General features: G+C 36.1%; 1 pseudogene; it reads right to left on the bottom strand.

The window, feature by feature from the left end:
• Positions 1-975: 975 nt before the first annotated feature.
• The window catches only part of LOC136827768 (uncharacterized), a 16,872-nt pseudogene continuing 10,528 nt past the window's right edge, over positions 976-7,319 (bottom strand).

The following is a 7,319-nucleotide window of genomic DNA, read 5'->3' as shown; positions in this document are numbered from 1 at the left end:
ATATATATATATATATATATATGGTATATATATATATATACGTGTGAATATAAGATAAAAACACCACGTTACATTCAGTCAAGTCAGCTTAGGCTCCAGTAAACAATTCTCATTCTTTTGTTCTCATTCAGGAATTTACTAATTGTTTGGGATTTATTATGGATACGATTCTTTGAGGAGTACACGCCAAATATACGCCACATAATTTGAGCAGTTGCAAATTTAAATACACGAAGACTGATTTGTTTCGGTGAGAAGAAAAATAATGAGATTCCATAAGAAAAAAGCACGCATCAGCGACGCTTCCACAGTAATGATGGCCTCTGCCTCTCAGAAAGAAGCAGGTTAAACGTTTATGGAACACAAAGGAAAGCAAAGGTTTATAGACGCTGGTGAAAATGGGGGTGACGAGACCTTAGATGAGCAGTAATCATTTTCCACATTTAATATCGATGAGATATTTATACAAACAGTCATCAAAGGTCAAGAGAGGTCACAGCTGGGAATCAATATCACGTCCATAAATACAGATATGAAATTTGAATCAAATGTAGTTTCCTTATAAGCCATATATCCGATTTCTTCACTGAGGTATATATATACATTGAGATATATATATATATATATATATATATATATATATAATATATATATATATATATATATATATATATATATATATATATATATAGTTTTCCAACATCCTTCATCAGACATTAACCAACATCTGCCAACAATTATTTTTAAAAATCATATTTCATCAGTTTCACGGTAAAAGTTATCAAAAATTTGTCAAAATAACAGCCTCTGGCAGTCTGTCTGAAACGCAGATTCCTTTTACTTCTACGAATAGGAAAATGCCACTACTTTCCTTTCTCTCAGTAATCATTTGTCTCGCTCTTACAAATTTTCCAGCCTCGGGTGAATGACACGAATCAATCTCTTCGTATGATGATTTATTATTCAAAAACAGTAACACACAGGCTCTTCTCCATTAGCGGAATGTTCCCAAATCACTGGACGCTTCGGAATGACCGTAATTCTTCTTCTTCTTCTTCTCACACTTCCACTTCAGTAATCAGGCCACGTGATTCCCCGAGCGCGCTGCTCTTCGGCGATGCGTATTTGTTCGATGGCGTGGGCGGGGAGCGGGTGAGGGGTGGGGATTAACGGGGATTCGGCGCGGAAACCGTTTTCGTCGGCGACGTAGCGGACTTCGGCGAAGGTTCCGTCAGGCAAGGGAAAACTGGAAGTATGACGGTGTTTTAGGCGTTTTTATAAGCATGGAAAGATTGTTGTTAACTTCACTTGCGACTCAAGATCACGAGGAAGATGAAACTATAATACTTCCCTGCTAGATTTAACTCTCACAACTGGTGCATGTAAGCACCTTCATACATACAGTCGGGTTAAAAAAAAAGTAGTATTTCACCTTAAAGGTCATAATATACGGCTAAAGAGCTGTTTCGAAAACCACAACCCACCCCCCTTTTTTTTTATTGATGTCAGTGATGAAATGATCTCATTCAAGGCTTCAGCTTTTTGGTCCGATCTTTGAAATAGTCTCATAAATGTAAGACCAATGGTATCATCTTCTTCACTGAATACAAACTTACAGACTACAAATAAATATTACCACACTGTGTGTGTGATTTTTCGTGCACAGACCGATATGAGCACTGCCCTCGTAACATGTTTACTGTTTCTTACCTGAAGAAACCTTCCATGTTGGTCTGGCCCTCCGAGCCACGGAATCCTCGCCTGGACTCACTGATGCCATTCTCAGTCTCGAAACTGAAAACGAATTCGCCATTACCCAGATCTTCGCGGTCGTCCCTCAAGATGGCGATAGGCCGCTGGCGGATGTCATCGGCCTGGTGGGAGACCTGATCAAAATGGCGTTGATTACTCTCAGGCTGTCGGTGAATTTCGACCTGGCGATGATGAGCGTCGAAGGACTGCTGCTGATTTTCTAGTTGCCCCTGGGGAACACCAAAAGACTGCTGGTGGTTCACAGCGAAGGGCTGACGACCTTCTTCTATCCTGGGCTGCTGAGCGACAACGCCCCGTTGGTTATCAAAGCGCGCACGATCCTCAGGAGAGATGAAAGACCGCTGAGCCTCGTCGATTGATTGCAGGTTGTCACCTTGGCGTTGGTGATCTTCGAAATTCTGGTGCTGGGTGTCAGCGAAGCGTTGTCCGTCTTCAGCCTGGTGTTCTTGAATCCCGACTGGCCTTTGATTATCAATACTTACGCGTTGGGGTTCTAGTTGTTGGTGATGATTTTCAGAAAGATGTTGGGGAGACTCGAACTGTTGGGGGTTTTCAAATTCGTGTTGGTGTGACTCGAAGGAAAATTGGTGTTCTTCAGTAGGGAGGTTCTGACTATGCGGGAGATTCTCATTTTCAAACTGGGGGGCTGCTGCAGCCAAGGCAGCCGAGGATATTAAGAGAAAACCCAAAAAGAAATAAATATAAAGGCCAATAACAAATAGAAAAGAATATTAAATATCTTGACAGAGATTCAATCGATATCAACTAGAGTTTACAATAAGTTTTAGATATATAATGAAAAATAAAATCCGCATTTCCTAATACGTACATAAGCCCTGACTCCATCAGCGATAAAAAAATCTTAGATGGTGGAAATATACTTGGTTAATGTGAAAGTAAATCATAAGACTTGTCCACATATAAATTAGAAGAATGGTTCACATTCTGAGAGGGATCAATTGTAAATAACTGTGAAATCGGTGAACAGCAAAGAAGTCAGCTTTTTATAGTATTTTTTTACACACGTGGAATTGGGAGCTCACGTTCTTCTAACACCTTACAATACATTTTAAAAATACGCGAATGATTTGAAAATATTTTCAAGGATAGCCTAAAAGAGATTTTGCTTAATGTATAAACTCAGACATCAAGTGTTTAATCTAGATTGCAAATTATAATCAGTGATTAAATTTTTGCTTATCATAAATCGCAAAAGTTTACAGCAAGAACAAAGTACTTACTGTAAGAAATTATTACTAAGAGAGAAACGCAGGCTCAAATAGATTTTATAAGAAGGGAAAAAGTTCTTTACATCGTTCCAAGATTTCTATCGAAAACATAACATAAATCCAGCTCTTAATATTGCGAGAAATATTTTTTAAGAAAATGTTAACGACAATTATTTAACGTTTCAAAATACTTTTATTTACCAGAGGGTAAATCATTCTTTTTAGTCCGGATGTGTTGCTTTTAGATGACGAAACTCCAATGAAATATGTTTCACGTGGCTGAATGTTTCAGTCACCCAAAAATGTGCAATTAAAATGGACCGGTCACATAGAATCTGAAAAACAAAATGGGCCAGCCACATCCATTAATCTGAGATTGATGAAATCATTCATAAAATATTCTCTCTCTCTCTCTCTCTTTCAGCTTCTCTCTATTAATCCAAATGAAGGTCTATGGCCCGTTCGAGAGGGGATGACCTTATTTTTAACAATTGCTCTGGTGAATAAAAAATTAATTGGTGTCCATTTTCCTCTGCGTTAAAAATCTGATAAATCGTGCACAGAGGAAAAAATTAACATTTAATGATGATTAAGCCAGTATCACTTCAAAATTATGACTTTTTACGATGCCAGTTTCAAATACTGTACTCTTCGACGTAGAATTCCAGTATAACTTTACTTTCAATGAACACTCCCGAAAAAAAACAATAAAATCTTTATATGGATCTCCACCAAAATCTAATGCACTGGGTTATTGCACTTCCTTTAAGCTTTTCACAAATTTTGATGCGAAGACACTATATATTCATTTTCATATCCCTTCAACAGGCTGATAATAGTTGCTTTCTAGCAAATTAAGGCGTGGACCAACAAATCGTTTGTAGTCTACAGCCGAATTTTGAAATAAATTTCCTTGAAATGGTATTCAATATTTGAGTGAAAACTGTACCAGACTGACAACTTAATCAAGGAGTTCAAAAAACAAATCGAGGGGAAACTTTGCCTAATTATGAAGCTTCTTCCAAACAAGGAACGACAGACTCTACTGCAAAACGTGACAAAATTATGAGTTCTTAAGCGTGGAAAAGATTTCTACACATGCGTACTACACGCATAAATACAGCTATGCGTATATATTTATATGTAAACACACACATAAACGTTCCAGCGAGTACTCACGAGCTTCATGTTGCCGGTACTAGGATCGCAAGGGAACTTTTGGTTTTGCAAAAGGGACCCTTCCTTTTTATATCCGTTCCCTCTCTCCTCATCCCCGAGAGAGAAGAAGAAGAAGATGAAGAGAGAGAGAAGAAGAAGAATTATCTGGGTTACGACGACCTTTTCTCAAGTCTTCTTCTTTTCCTCTTTCCTCTCTTCTTCTTCTTCTCCTCCCATCTTTCTTTCCGTTCTGGAAAGCTTCAAGGTCCCCAAAGGTCAAAATTCCCAAAATGTCATTATCCGTGTTGCGCCTCCCTCGGGTGGCGGGCAGTCTGCCATCGTTAAGAGGCTCGTTGGAGAAGCCTTCGCTCATTTGGCCTTCTTTGACTTTCTCTTGCGTTAGAATAACATCCGAAGTATTTCTAATTCCGTATTCGAAATAGAATTCGTATGCGTTTAATTTTCAAACTTCAATTTCTCTTCCATTCTGAGAAAAGCTTAACGAGAAACGTTTAATTTTCCTTTAAAATTTGTTGATAATGAATAAGAACTTCGGGTTTGTTTCTTTTCACTTCTGAGAAGAAGCCTTTAAAAGAATCATAGTCATCCCTTTGAATTATGCTTGTAATTCCCTAAAAGTTTCCGAGCTTTTCTTTTAATTTACAACAAATGTTTCATGAAAAAAAGTTTAATTCTTTATATAAATTGGCTAGTATTTTTTTAAATGCCTTAGCTTGTGTTTTTTCACTTCTCAGAACCCTTTAAAAGAATCATATCATCCCTTTTACATATGCTTGTGATTCCTTGAAAATTTCTGAGCTTTTCTTTTTATTTAAAACGAATTTTTCATGAGAAAAAAAAATTATTTTTCGATATAAATTGGCTAGTATTTTTTTTTAAATGTCAGAGCCTATTTCATTTCACTTCTGAGAAACGTTTCAATTGAAATCAAACTGAGTTTTCCTTTCTAACGTTTTTATCAGTTGCTTTCCGAAAAATTCTTTAGTTCCCTAAGAAAACTTTCGAGCTGGAAAAACTTAGCTTTAGGTCCCAATCTCATTCTTGAATTTGCGCGACCACCAATTATGTCATTTCCCTTTTCCTCTGCTTTGTTCGCGTGAAAGTTATTTAGGACTTGCGAAGACACTTTGTGCTTGCCTGACTTTCTGGTCAGATACGACAGGATAATATCGTCCGTTTACGATGGAGTCAAAATTTTTTTCTTCTTCTTCTTTCTGACCGGAAATACGTGATGATAAGACGAAGACAGGCTTGAGATAATAATTTTAAAAAATCATTATTGAATGATAAGCTTGGTTATGCGAATAGTCATTCGTGGTTATGCCTGAGAGTTATGCTCTGAGAGAGAGAGAGAGAGAGAGAGAGAGAGAGAGAGAGAGAGAGAGAGAGAGAGAGAGAGAGAATTGCTGAAATTGCATTGCTTATTCTTGATTAAAAGCGCGATCAAAATGTGATCAGTTATATATATATATATATATTATATATATATATATATATATATATATATATATTAGTATAAATACATATACACACACACATATATGTTACATATATATATATATATATATATATATATATATACATACATATATTGTATACACACACACACACACACACATATATATATATATATATATATATATATATATATATATATATATATATATTGTATATATTATATATGCATATATATATTATATATATATCTACATATATATACAAAATGTCTTTGAGTTACTAATACGTATACCAAATATTAATTAAAACCCATCATCATCAGCACTTCACAAAAGAACCAAATCATTTCTGTGAACCGAGTAAACATTCTGCAGTTCCAAACTGGTATAGCAGTGAAGCTAAATAAATTTGTCTGTGCAGTTTATCAACGATCGTTTCTCCCGAACTGCCTCACGGGTTTAGTCTTATCTCTTCTCGGGTGATGTAATATGTCTGTGAAATTTTCATTTTTTCTGTTGAACTTTGAGAAATTTATTTGGCTGTAAAAATACTACTGAATATGTTGGAAAGTAATTGGTTTGCATTCTTGGTTTGTCTGATATGATTATTTCTTCAAACTTTCCTTTTCGATATGACATTCTAGAAAACCAGTTTTTCCAGATTTAGAGCACAACTAATTTTGTGTTACATAATGTGTTCACTGAAGTTTAATCCTGGATGCATCAGATGCTGAATACAGCAATCGCTGAACAGTTTTATTGCAAAGTACAAACTGACTTCACATTATAATGATTACATCCTTTCAACATCGCCATAGAACCATTACTTGTACTCAGCATCCTTCCAAAAATACCCATTCCATATGGCAATTGTTTTATTTGATAGTTTATAATTCACACTGAAATGCACACAGAAGAATTCAGAAACTTTAAAACGAAGTCACACTTAAAAGTCCTCTAGAACCATATCAGTAGTATATAATCGCATCTAAAACGCCGGGCTCTAAATAGCACCAGGTATAATATTTTTAGTTTTCCCAAAATTATCTCTCGTTCTTTTCAGTTCTGTAGGTTACAGGTAAATAAAATACCTGAAGGTTATTACCAATACGTTGCGGCCCGCAAAGTAATTCTGTTTATTTTAACGAAACATAATGACGAGAGTTCCTTTTAAAACATTACTGGCGGCTCGTAGCAGTACTAAAAACAAATATGAATATTGCTGAAATTATTAATATTTCGTTACAGCTTGCTAGGTCAACGTGTCTTTGGAAATCACCAAAAGTAGGAGGATTCGGAAACTTTTCGTTTCCTCATTGGACGGGTAAGTACTGCTCTCAGCTAGCACTTGCTGGCCCCGCGTTCGATTCTCCGACCACGAAGAATTAGAGAAGATTTATTTCTGGTGACAGAAATTCATTCTCATATAATGGTTCGGATTCCACAATAAGCCGTACGTCCTGTTTCTAGGTAACCAATTGGTTCTTAGCCACGTAAATAAATCTAATCGTTCGGGCTGAATTCAGAGCTGTTAATCAGTTCAGTGGTCTGGTCAAACTAAGGTATACTTAACTTTTTTCAGAAACTTTTCGATATTTCAGTTTTGAGTTATCTAGAGCATAATACCTTTCTTTCCTGCAGTATGTTATCTTAATGTTCTAATTTTTACAAGCATTCATAA

The sequence above is a fragment of the Macrobrachium rosenbergii genome, chromosome 42 (assembly GCF_040412425.1).
Source record: "Macrobrachium rosenbergii isolate ZJJX-2024 chromosome 42, ASM4041242v1, whole genome shotgun sequence".
NCBI classification, from domain to species: Eukaryota; Metazoa; Arthropoda; class Malacostraca; order Decapoda; family Palaemonidae; genus Macrobrachium; species Macrobrachium rosenbergii.
Note: the sequence above shows the minus strand (reverse complement) of the source record. Positions and strands in the feature narration are given on the sequence as shown.